The sequence below is a fragment of the Streptopelia decaocto genome (assembly GCF_964273445.1).
Source record: "Streptopelia decaocto genome assembly, chromosome: 6".
In the NCBI taxonomy this organism is placed as follows: Eukaryota; Metazoa; Chordata; class Aves; order Columbiformes; family Columbidae; genus Streptopelia; species Streptopelia decaocto.
In genome coordinates this window covers 54,374,172-54,388,186 of record NC_138660.1, presented here as the reverse complement: position 1 = coordinate 54,388,186, position 14,015 = coordinate 54,374,172, and the positions used below count along the sequence as shown (strand labels likewise).

The window sequence follows — 14,015 nt, the reverse complement described above, 5'->3', positions numbered from 1 at the left end:
TGTGCATGTGTGTCATCAAGAAAAATACCAGCACAGGAGGAACTGGGAAATACTTCTGAATTTGTACCTAAAGTTAGTCATAAATCTTTCCTGTTAAGGTCATCTTTCAAACATGGCTTTTGTAGCATTTCTAATCAACCTTGCATCTTCTCATCTCCAGTCCCATATTATGTGTCTTGGCAGACTGACCATGCCAGGAATGAATCAGAAGTGTGACATTTGGCCAGTGATGTCGTCTTTTCTTCCATTTCTGGAAACCAAAAAACAGCATGGTGGCAGGATTTCCTAAACTTTTTCTAGCAAGTCAGCTGTCCAAACAGGGATCACAAAGTAGCTCAATGGTTTGTTGTCTGAATTATAGCAGGCAATCAATATTAAACGTGTTTGTTTGTTTGTTTTGCCTGTGTATACTGTTTAACCTGTTTTCAGTATGAAATGCAGATTTATACTTTAGTATCTCTTGGAGACTGAGGGAAGGAAGCTAACTAATGTTAATATAAACTGTGGAGCTGTAGGTCCGGGAGATGTTACTCTAGATACAGATCCTGGTTTCATGACTGGAGATGAAGATATCCATAGCATGATAACTCTGAGCAGTATATATCCTAGTAGAAAACTGAAGAGAAGGATGAAGTTTGCATGTGAATGTTAAATGTTGCTTGAAAATAAAATGTAGATTTGTGGTGACTCCTTTCTGAGAACTATCTCAGGCAGAGATAACTGAAGAAAGACACCATTTTAAATCCCCTTTTACCCTTTCATAGGGACATGGACTCCAAAAACCATTAAAAGAGGGAATGCATACAGAGAAAAAGCTGCAGAGAAATAATTATTTCTGCAATGTATGGAGTCCCACTGGAGAAATAGTCTAAGCATGTCTCAAAGTATTCTTATATGAGTGTTTTGATAGTTTGAATAAAAAGATTTGTTACTGAGAAATGAGTTTTGATTTGTTAATAAAAAGGAGGCTTCTCATTTAGTTTTATTATTAGTTCAAAGAAGCAAACAGTTAGGCTTTGTCTTCTACTCCCTTTATTTCCTTGCTTTCCCTCCCTTCCCTTTTTCATTTCTTATCTTTGTAATTTTCTTAGAGCTGGAGCACCTTAAAAAGAAAATTAGTCTCTCCATTTTGAGGAAGAGAAAAAGAGAAGCAGGAAGGAAAGCCTTGATCATTGTTTTTTCACTTCAAAACCTGTTTCCATTTTTTAACATTAAAATCAAAATTTCAATTCAAATGGAAATGTACCATTCAAAAACTTGGGAAAATGAGATACATTTTTTCCTCCTCTATTCTGTAACATTTATTTTACTGTCTCTGTAATGGATATCGTCATGCTAGGAGTCTCTGCCATTTAGCCTGTTAATAGCAGTGGACTCAAACTCTTTTTATCAGATGGTGGATTCAGCTTTGTATCACCAAAGTGGCTGGGGACTTGTCAGCATCATTTTAGCATGCTGGTTTGATCAGGTGGTGCTGTAGAGATTCCTATTGCTGCTCTACATTGTCTTTCGTGTCTTGTAATTTGTGCTATTCATACAAATTGCTCCCAATGATGGTATTCAAAGCCAAATTTAAACATACCACTAAACCATGGGAACATAGCACATAACAAGCTACAATGAAATCCAAGAAGTATTGGATCATATGATCACCTCTGGCTCAGAAACACCTAATGAATGGTAAATGCACTTTAGTTGAGCTAATGTTGAATAATGAGCTCAGAAACAATGCTGAAAGAAAGCTGATCTGATGAAAGGGTGGAAGCACAGTAAGTGAGGAATAAATGTGGGAGTTATTAATGGCACGTCTTCTAAAACTTTGGAGCAACAATTTAGGCTTACTGCAAAGGAACAGCTTAGGCAAAAGAAATATGCACCCAGTAGAAAGCAAGCTACAGGATAGAAGATGTGTTTACTTGGACTTCTGCAGTTGTGAACTGAGCCAATTTCCCTTCACAGATTGAAAAAACTACTCAAGTGTGAGGCATAGGTTATCTCATATCTTACCTTGCAAATTTTATCTAAATCAATAGGGAGAAGGGGAGCTGTCAGTCAGATTAATGAAGAGTTATAACACTTTCCTTAAGAAGGGAGAATAGTATTATCATTAGTTGTGGGCTAAGTGGGTCTTAACTCATATCCCTCCAGTTAACACCACCTATGTGCATCATTTGGCATGGAAGGCAGTGGGTCACTGCTCAGTCCTTCCATCCTTTCTAACAGCTCACTATCACTCCAGTTATGCCACTTTTCCAACTAAGAGGTGCAGGTAATACCTGTGTGTTTCCCACCTTTGGTGCTTGGCCCTCTTCCACTGGGGAGCTTCCATTTCTGCCACCCAGAACCTCTCAGTCTCAGGTTGCCCCCACCGAAACACAGAAGCGTGCATCCGGGTGGTGGAATGCTGCTGGATCTGAAATCTGAACAGCTCTCCCAGCCTACAGAAAACCTCCAGCAGGGCAGGGATTGGTCTCTCACTGGTCATATGGCAGGTTAGAAAAGCTGGGTGAAAAGGCTAATCAGCTTCCCAACCTGTTAACAAGAAAAAATGTATTTTGGGCAGGTATTAACATTGAGATGGCTTAATTTAAGCATCTGGTTCAGCCTTATCCAAATGATCTGGACCCAATATACTCCGTGATACTTTGTTCTCTGAATATGGTTTACAGTTCTCATTTCTTATTTCCACCTTGTTCATTCTTTCTCCCCACACAGGGACAAAAAATGACGATTTTTAAATGAGTGGAATGTTTTGATATTTCCATTTGGGATGAGCTATGGCACGCAGTTTTTTAAAATATTTTTTTGTTCAAATAGGAGACTTTCAGGATCTTTCTAAGCAAAATTTTGTCAAAAATAATATTTTTGTGGAAGGCTTTTTAGCAGTTTTAGATAGTTCAATTACAGCTTTATTCAGTGAAGCATTTTTAGCTGGAGAAATTCTTTTTAATTGTGGTAAAAGTCAGACATGAAATTACAGCTGAATGCACTCTCTTCTGTTCAACGCTTTACAGGCAAGAGCAACTGAGAGGATGCAAAACACTAGCGCATCAACATTTGACATTCATTTATTTTCTGGTACCTGCACAGAGAGCTTGCTTGCAGAATAGTACCAAGTCTGCTGATTCTCAGTTTCATATTCAATCTCAAAAATACAGTAGCGGAGAAGGAAAATTAAGATTGCAAATCATAGGCACTGGGAGTTGATGAGGCAGTCCAAATAATGTTGGAAATGGTAGTAGAGAGGACAGAGGTGAAGAATGGAGCATATTTGGGGGAAAAAAAAAAAAAATCAACATAAGAACCCGTCTTTTTTATGTTTGTCTCCTCCCTTACACTCTGGTGCTGTTATTTGCCTCTATGAAATAATTCTTTATGTAAAACTACATTTGCTATGTGGACTAATTAATGCTACTTCAACACTTGTTTTCTCTGAGGAACATGGGCATCTCTATTCAGTCTGTTAGAGGCTTAAATATATCTTAAATGAAGTAGCATGCTCTTGGAAAGAATTAAACCAACACCAGCACAGTAGTGCTCAGTTTGTCAGCCTCAACATGCTCCATAAGCAATTTCTTTAGAAGATTTAAACTGAGAAAAATCCAGTTCTATATTAGTGATTCTTTAATTCCCTTTCATTCACTGCAGCCTCTTGCTTGTCTTGTAAGTGAATGAACTGTGAGCAAAAATGCTGTCCACCTAAAATATAATTTGCTCTGCATGGTGCTGAATGAATAATTTATTGAGCTGTTTGAGTACAGCATGTCTAAGCGTTTGATCAGATATCCTTGACTGCTTGGATGGGTGACAGAGAAAGCCGAATGAACTTTTGTCCACCAGCTTTTACAGTGGTATAAACCTAAAAGTAGTGAAACAGTGAAACCTTTAGACCTCCTAGCTCTACATAGTTTCTCATGTGAGTCAGGATACCAGTATCTGGTAAAGAATTTATTCAATCAGTTTTTGATAACTTATATTTTTAAGCCTCTTTTTTTTTTTTTTTTCCCCCCCTCCTCTGATATACTTAACATTCTTCTCTGCATGTGGGACTGCAGGTAGTTATTGATTTTTATATATATATATATATATATATATATATATATATATTTAAATGTTATATGGAAAATTCTGACATTATTTGATGTGTTATATTTATCAGTGCTGGGACAGCGTTTGTGTCAGTGATGCTATGTATTCTAAAATGCATGGCACACAAAAATTATTGATCCTTTCAAGAAGCCCAAATGATTTTTAGCTTTGCCTCAGGCTCTATTAGCAATGTGGAAAATTGAAAAGGGCTCTCAAAAAAACACCTAGCGTAAGATCGAAGAGCTGTCAAGTGGAGAAGTATTTATGAATTATAATGAGCATGATCTAAAGATGACATTACCCTTTAGGAGTTTGCTTAAACCTTGCCTCCTATCACATGACTCACAAAGGTCTCTTAGAACAAACAAAACCAAAATAAGAGCAGTTTTAGGAAATGCATTTAGAGGCAGTGAACATTGAAATAGAAAGGATTACAGTGTGATGTGTAGCAGGGACAGGGCTGGAAGAGTACCAGAGGAAAGCTCCAAATTAGTAGGCAAGCACAGGGGTCCAAAGTACCTTCAGCAAAAATTTTTGTAAATGGCTGCAAAAAAATATTATATTTTTTCCATTCACTGGCTTTTTATTTATGTTGGACCTTGCTTCCAAGACATCTTGAGGCTTTTCACATTACGCTTCTCCATATATTTATATCCATGCAGACATTTAACTCTGATTCATATTTTTGATGGAGGGAGACGCCATTTCTGACACAGTCTGGCATTAGTTGTATACTGAGGTCTGCGTTGCATGCCATCTGGGTGAAAGGAAACCTATTCCTTTCTGAAGGTTTCTCAAACATTTTTCATGGGGCAGCACGTTAAGAAATATGTTAGCATTTTCTGGTAATAACAGTATGAAGGAAAATACTATTACTGTGAACTCTACGACTGGGGTAGGGGGCCGTGATTGGTCCACAGGCCACTGCTTCCAGGAACTGGCCATAAATACCACTCAACAGTATTTCAGATGGAGGGAATTATCTTTTATTTCAACCTGCAGATATTTTTTTCCAGGTCTTCAACTCTCATATAAATGTTACTTTCCAAAAAATCCCCAAAACCAACCCTAAACCTTGACAGAAGACAGAGACAGCAGATATTCATTTACCTTGATACCTGGAAGGAATGCGCTTACCTTTGACAAAACAAGTAGATTTTTATTTTTTTTTTTTTAATTGCTCCCACGTTGACAGAATGAATGAGAAATATAATGAACAAGAGGTTCGAAAGCATTTATAGGATCAGAAGAACGATTCCATCAGAGATATATTTTGGTGTTACTAATACCACTCTCCTGGATATCTTCCAGGTTATATCTGTTTAGGTTTGCTGCCAAAGGAAACTGGTTTTACTCTTGTCAGCACTATAGAGACTGTGTGGACGCAGAAAGGCATGCTGGATTTTTCTCAGTTTCCATGCATTTTGGAATATATTTATCCACTAGAAAATTGCTGGCAATGAGCTATGTGAAGCAAGAGAGGTCTAGCCCTTTCCAGATTCAAAATCAACGTGTGAGTAGCCAGTAAGAAAAATCTTAACTTGCTATTTAACATGCAATTTGCTGAGGAAATATAAATGTAGAAAAAGGAGAAGCCTTTACAACAACGTCTCTGAATACATCTCAAATAATGATCCAACTTTCTAACATAGTTTAGTATTTCTTGTTGAGATTTCCTTCCCTGTGCAAACATACACTTCATTCATGAGTAATACATGAACTCATGAAGCACCCATATTTAAAGAGTTATAAATTGAATTAATTGAAATGTGATTGATAAAAGCTTGCCCAGATAGACTATATTATCAATTTAACTGTGATGCATTTGAAATACTGCAAATCAGTTTCATTTTATAACATTAAGTATGCTAGTCAGAATGTCCAGTAGCGACTGGTCAGAGTTGAGATTCCTGTATGACATCCATTGACTTTCTTTTATGTGAAAGAGAGACAGGGTCTAACCATGGAGTTTTGCCTGGAAAGAACACTTGGCAGGGATTTGGCATTTGTTTTTTCTGTGTTATTCAGGACTTGTTTGCCACACGGGGGGCAGCAGTTCCAGAGGGGTGAGTCTGGTGTGGCTGTTGTTGGGCACCCTGACATGCCTTGCCCTTCTCTTGATGGGACTGAACCTAGTATCTTTCTTTGCACATATGACCAGAGCAGTCTCACAGAGCTCTCTGTGTGCACTCACAAATATGCAATATTATGAAAATAAATGTTGGGGTCTGAATTTTAGAATCAATGTCCCAGTAGATGTGAAGACTATGAATTGCTTCCTTTTCTGCTTTGTTTGAAGATGGTCATCAAGAAAAGAGCTTGTGTTTGTATCTTTACTGACAGATGTCTGGCTAGCAGTATTTGCTCTGACAAGTTATAATACTGAAGAAATGTGGCTGAGAACTGGCATTTATTTAATTACCAGAACTTAGACAGATGACTTGTTTAAGGAACCTTTTAAAATGACTGAGATAATGAGTGCAGCTTTTTTTTTTTAACTTTTGATTATTGTAACTTATTGTATCTATTTTTACATTAAAAGCAAGGTTCCCACAGATTTGATTACAACGTATGTGAGACAGAACCTTTGATTTTGTTGAGATAAGAAGCACTTTTAAAATACTGCCTGTTTTCAGCAGTGTTTCCCCCTCACATTACTCTTCATCCCCTGATAGGGAGTAACTGTAGTGATTCTAAAATACACCATCTCCTTTTTGGAGGGCAACAGGACACCAATATCTTCTTCAGAGAAAAACTCAATAAAGCACCTTCTTTAGACATTATATTCCAAAGTAGAAAATAATCTCAGGCTCAGGGAAAAATGAGGTCTTCTTGCCGGGCTGTATCTTATCACTTGGGAAGCCTTTATCAGGGTAAATGGATAGTGTGGTAATTACATTTCTGAAACCTTTCCCCAATAGAAAATTATTTTTCCCTGATTAAAACTTGGTTCTCTTGATACAGGCTTGGTGTTTGAAAATAATTTTGAAACAGCTGCCAGCAGTGGTATCATTTAATCTTTCATTTTCAGGCCACTTTAAATCATGTGCACTGTTAGGACTTTTTCAAATCTTACCATGTTGCCTAAAAACAATGAACTTTCAAATCTTGAAGGAGCAATATGGATGATTTTCTCATGATCTGTAAAAGTGTGGCTTGACAGCAGTGTTGAAGGCTATTTGTCCTTGGGAGGAGGAAAGAGAGGGGGTTCATCACTGCAGCACAGCTGAGCCAGCTGGAGCAAAGGGAAGGACAGGAACAAGCAGGTGGGGAACCTGCTGGGGAAGCGCAATCCTGTACATACATACATACAGGAATACATACATACATACAGGAAGTCTACAAATATCACAGACCATGAGAACAGCAGTTATCAGATGCACAACTGTGCCCTAATGGGAACCCAGGCTTTTTCTAGGGACCTAGAGAGACTGTGGAAAAAATGTTTGTAACACAGAGGTTGCTAAATTTTTAGTTGTGTTGTACCTCCAACAGACTTGAGGAAACAACCTATCTATTTAGGACACTGTGGAAATATGGGCAGATTTTTTTAGCCACTATGTCTAAGTTTACTTTAAAAAGTCCTTTATTCTATTTTATTTGCAAACAAAAAGTTTTTCCACGTGGGAACCTCATTTGGGATTGTAGCGGTACTTTAGGCAGAAGAGGCAGGCATGCTGCCAGGTCCACCTCTGGTCTCACCACGTTGGGATCTTGTTGTAGTAGATTTACCAAGGCTGTGTGTGGAGACTTTGGCCTTCTGTGGATTTAAAAACCTCATGGGCCTATATCATTGCACATGCTTTTTGTAATTCTCCTTTAAATTCCTGCATATTTTGTCGTGCTGCTACATCTTTTCAGTAGTCAGGATTGAACTGCTGAAGATGGGCCCTGCCCTTGTCTCTGGAGACTGTTGCAGAGGGGATGGACAAGCAAAGGAAGGAAGGGCAAAGGACATGGGGGTCTGGCCCAGCTGGCAGCTGTCATGCTGCTTCCTGGTAATTTCCTTGTGGAGAAAGTTCACGCACTGTGAAAATCAGCATTGTCCATGCCCCAGGGACACCCTTGTCAGCTTGTCTGCTCTGCCAAAGTGAAACTTTTTCTTTCCAGTCACAGAATTTATTTCAAGATAAAAACTTTATTTTAAGCAGCTTTGCCTCTAATGGGTGTTGAAGACGCATACACTGAGGAATGATCAGAGAAGTACAAAGGGGTTTCTCCTGTTGGAATATATACTGGCTTTTATTTTTAGGTACATTCTCCTTGTCTTTACCTCTGTTCATACTTATTTTTCATTCACACATCTCCTTTAGTATGAAGGGAAACAATACAATATTAACATTAGTATGAACTGGCATAGTCAGAGGTACATAGTGTTCCTCAGTATTAAAGAAAAGTTGAAGCACTATTAGAATTTAAAGGAAGTTTTAGGCAGAGTGTGGGTTTTAGGTAGGAGATCAAGGCATTGCTCATGTTGTGATTCAGTGAAATTCACCCAACAAAGTATATAGAGGGAAAACTCTGGGTTGTTAAGATTTCACAGGTCACACTGTAAGACAATCTCTTACTTCAAGGTCACTTCAATGGCTGATCTTTCCAGTGGCTTGTTTTTAAGGTCAAGAAAGCAGAATTTATTCATTCTGCACCTGATGTCCCCTGTGGCATTGTAATTAGTTTGACAGAGGTTAAATCACACACAAAAAATTCTGCAGATTTCTAATGTGAATTAAAAGTTCTGTCCCAGTGTGAACTGCTATCATGGGCAAAAGTTCTTGTTAATATAAAACCCAGTATATTCCTAGACCTGCTCTTAGCCTTTGCTTTTATGGCTATGTGCGGAAATTTATCTTAAAGAATAAATAAAATGCAATGTCAAGAAGATAACTAATGCATAGTTGTAGCTTAATGAGATGTAAAATCTTTGATCCAGTAGTCTTAAAACACAAAGGGACGCTAGAGGACACTGATAACAGATGCCATGCTTTGATGCAGTTGTTCTTGGGACTGTTTTCTCCCATTTTCTCAACATCCTGCATTTCAAAACCTAATGGGAAAATGAAGAGGGAAATTTTCATGTTGAATTTCTGCTAATTTGTAAAGGCCAAAGCCTAACTAATGTACATTTCTCACTACAATGCCTCAGCAAGTTCACGGGGTTGTTCATTTGAAAGGCTCATTAGGGACCTAATCCATCTCTCATGCTGGTTTTGTAATGAAAGTAAGAATTACAAGGACAATGAGATTTTCTTCATTTACGGGAAAGAGGTGCAGAGCTATTAAAACTCTCACCATCCTAATTAAGTTGTGGAAAAAATATAGGTAGAATCTTCATGGCATTTATGTTAATTGCTTTTAGGCTATGGCTAGTAATAATGGTTTCATTAATGCAAAGGTAGGTTTGCAACAACATATAGGCTTCCATCAGATGGAAGGCTGGTGCATTATATTTATTTAGTTATTAGCTGGTTAGCCCTAAAATGAATCCTAGAATGACGGCATATAGACAAAGGTTGACTTTATGCAAGTTCACTGGTATTTTACATAATACAGAATTTAAGTTGAATTTCTTCCTCTTTGTTGTGTGTGTGTGTAAAACAAGACAAAACTTCCCAAATGAAACAATGAGACATATGGGAGGAAAAAGCATCTTTAGTATGATGAAGTTTGTGGTTATAGTCCAAAATATGATTGGTTATTTTCTTCCTTCTTCTCAAACTGTATTATGACAGCAGCAAACTTCATGAAAATCTAAGATTCCTGCTTGAATGTATCAAGTTTTGCTTCAGTTTCTGCATTTGGAGGCTTCATATGCCTGCCTGTAAGAGCTTTTCAAGAATTCATCTGGGTTCTTCTGGACAAATGGGAGTGATTTATGAAGGAAGCTTTAAAATGTTAAATACATATTTCATACATTATAGGTAGGTGTGAGCTGCCTCTTGATGGAGGTGGGAAGCATACTTAGTCTTTATTGCCCATTTGACATATTCACATTACCACACAGATATTAACTAATCACTTCCGTAACTCTAAGATAAATTAATAAATGTTGTTAATCCCATTTTCATACAGTAGGAAATGCATGAATTGCCTTGACCCTTGAGAATGAGAAGGAGCAGAGCTGGGAACATAATCTCAGTTTTTACTTACACATAACCTCCTATCAGTTTTTTTTCAGATCATCATTACCATCTGATGCATGGAACAGACATTAGTTAGGTAAACAGCTGTGCCAGCTGGAGACATCAGAACCTTTTTTTTTTTTCTTTATGAGCCCCTGTGCTGGGTGCTGCCTTTCTCACAGTTGTGATGCTGGAGGGGTTTGGGAGAGCTTGGGACAACTTGCCCAGGTTCACTGGGCTGCTCAGAACAGAACCAGTTGACTTTGTCCAGAGCAGACGATGGGGGAGATGCAAGATTCTTTGTGCCCAGTATGAGAAAGGTAATGTCCACATGGCAAGTGGTGATAGGACATGGGGATGAATGACATCTTCACCCAGTGAGGCTTAAAAGAGGTTATTTGTGTATGGCATAATAAATGCACCTAGTCAGTAAAATGCATAATTCTGGAGAACTTTTTTTTTTCTCCCCCCCACACCCGCAGTTAAACTAGTAGAAGTATTTAATATATCGATGTTTGTCTTCTAGTCATATGCTGTAAAAATACATAAAGATTATATACAAAAAAAAAAAAAGACCATAATTATCACACTGGTCAAATACAATAGGTGTCCTCAGATTATCCTGAGGGATGTGCTCTGAAGCACTGCCCTGGTACCCCTGCACAGGGAATTCCCATTTCCATTTATATGTATTTTGGTGTAGCCAAGCAATAAATGTGACCCTGCTTTGGTGAATGTTTGAGTTATTTTGGAGAAACCTGCATATTCAAATTAACTGTAGTTCTTATCTAATGAGTTCTTAAAAAGTTCACCTGTAATTAACAAACCTATTAACGGCTACTGTTGTTCCAACACTCAATCTATTAAGTGTGAAAAGTAGCAATGCACAGAGCATCTGTTTTAATTTCTCTTCCTAGTGACGCAGCCTCCCACATTTGCTTCAGTAGGAGCTTGTTTGGATGTAACTGTATAAATGCAAGTTACTGTTCCTAGGAAGAACAGATGGTATATTTTTAAGACAGACTCCTGCCAGTTCAGTAGAGGTGAGTTTTAGGAAGATATAGAGATTAACTTCTACTCCAGTTATATTCATCTTTAAGTTGGAGTAAGCTCGCTTATTTGGAAAGTTGTGATGATATTTACTGACTTTTCTTTTTTTTTTTTGTAAATTTTGCAAATGAGACATTCAATGTGAAGACAGTAAAAAGTAGCCATTAGAATTCTGAGTGGCTTTCAGGATAGTCTGTGTATACAGCAATATAATTGTGGAAAACACTGTGTAAATACAAAGTACATTAACTACATGCTCAGACAACAGTGGGATAGTATCTATTCTGCAAGCCTCTAGAGAGGTCCCTCCTTAGATTGGTTATATACTTACTGATACAGAGGGCCTTTGAGGGTCTTACCATCTGTTGTTAATAATCTCATGGGTTTTGCTTTTGTAGTACCATCAAAGGCAAGGAGAGATCAAACAGTGCCAAACATTTCTCACTTGTTATTTAGGTCTTTTATATCTGTAATTACATCTCCTCAGACGTTTTGATGTTATGGAGTAGGTGTCTGAAGAAGGTGCAATTATGTCTGGAATTGACAACAAATTGTTCATTGAAGAAACATCCATGCAAGGTGTCCCAAATCCCTTCTCTCATGCTGTTCTAACTGTAAATAGACAAGTACCTTCCAGGGCTTCTGTATTTGCTTTTGTATTTCACTGTAGACATGGAACTGCAAACCCAGTTCAACAGAGCACAGAACTATTTGCTTTGGGATGCTTTTCTTCCCTTTGTATTTTCTTAGATGCTTCCTGGTGCTCCTGTGCAGTTCATATAATTTTCTTAGAAATATAGCAAAAGACAACAAGTTGATCCTAACAATATTATTGATAAGGAAATAAAACAGTCAGAAAATGGGAGGAAGTATCTTAAGAAACACATATCTCCTCTTCATTTGAATAATTACCTATTAGATATTTGTGTTTTTTAAAGACCCCCAAACTCCCTATTTCTGCTGCCTAGTTTAAGCGTGGTTCATATCTTGAGAGAGGCTGTGCTGTGGAGATTTCCAAAGACACTGGTGGCTTGAGCAGTCCCAGGGAGATTCTCTTTCAGAGTAATTCTCAGCTTTGACCTGTGTTTCCTCCTTTGCTAGAATCTCATAATTAATACATCCTATGCATCATTTCAGGGTTTTTTGGGTCATGAACACTTCAGTCAATTGTATGTGCAACTTTGATGTAGAAGGAAGACTGGCAAAAGTGCTTCTTGTTTCCTTTCTCCCCCTAATCTCATTTCCTCTTTCCTGAATGCAGTTATTCAAGCTGCATGGTAAGGATTAAATTTATCCTTTTGATATTTTCATGTCCTACAGCAACATAATTAAGATGGTATTGCTATATTCCTGGTTTGTTCAGTGGAAAATCCACCATGATCTTCAACAGTATGTGTGGGTTGACTTCATTCAGGGAATGCAAATTGGATCCATTTCATATAACTGCATATGGCAAATAATTCAATGTAAAAATAAACATCTTGTCCATGTAAATACCACTCATTTCAACTGACTATTATTTTCATGTTTCCTTAGAGCAATAACTGCCTGTCAAGTTGTTGTATATATATTTTTCCTGCTGTCTTGAGAAAAAAACAAAACAAAACAAAACAGTGTATTTCTGAGCTTTAATTTCCATTACACCTTTAGCAGGGAAGACATTCTCTATGTTATAGTTACATATTAAGACTACCAATCAAATGAGAATACATTTTTTAATTTCAGATTTATTAATAAAGTCAGATTAATTAGCAATATGCAGAGCTCATTTGAAAAACTGGGAAGTTTTGAAGTTTAATTGGGAATTATTAACCAGTATTCTTCCTTCTTTAAAATGTCAGGGGGAGGAAAAGTACAAAATGCACACCAGGAAAATAATTGCACAGAGTCCATGTGAATGACTGTATGCTATGAAAATTACTAGTATGAAGCAGTCATCTGGGGCTTATCAGTAGAAATAGTGCCAAAAATCAAGACTGTGGTGAAGGTGCAATTTCTGAACCAAGCAAAAACAGCACAACAATCTGAGGTAGTCACATCTTCTTATAGCAGTTTTGCCACTGACTAACTACTAGTGAACTTCCTGGGCTATAAATACTGGAATTCCCTTTTGAAGCTGTAATCACTCTGATCTATAAAATGAACAGAACCACAGATGATCCAGCAGAGCCACATTTGTGCTTTCAGCTCAGTTCTTGCTGTGTATCAAAAGGGTATTCACTTTTTTTTTTGTTCCCCCAAAAAAGTTATGTAGTTTTGTCTTAGTGGATGTCACAACTGAGAATTAATCCAGCATGGCTACGTTTCTTCTGTATTTTTCATGGAAAAGACCCTCTGTGCATTAAGAAAATGTATATTTTTTGAGTGAAGTAACTAACTTAAAAAAAATGTCTTTATTCCTTATGCTGTGTTACATCTCTTTACAGCAATATCTTTGACCTACCAGCTGTCACACATAAAATCAGTTTGAGCTACTGTCATAAGTACAGAGGAAGGGAAACAGCTGGAGTAAGGATATCCACAAAATTCAAAATTACATAGTGGGGGAGAAACAGCCAGGAAGATTATTTTCTGTGCTATCAAAAAAGTAATTTACAAGAGTTAAAGGCCATATGATAATTTCCATTATCTCTAGATGATTAGGTACACATTCTAACATATTATGAAAGCATTTATCAGTGTCACCAAGAAGAATATAATATATTCTTACAGTAAAATGTATAGCTGGTCATGCACTGACTTCAGTGGAGCTGAAGG

General features: G+C 37.5%; 1 protein-coding gene across 1 annotated transcript in view; it reads left to right on the top strand.

The window, feature by feature from the left end:
* The window catches only part of CNTNAP5 (contactin associated protein family member 5), a 557,878-nt gene that overhangs the window by 302,755 nt on the left and 241,108 nt on the right, over positions 1–14,015 (top strand). The window lies entirely within an intron of this gene.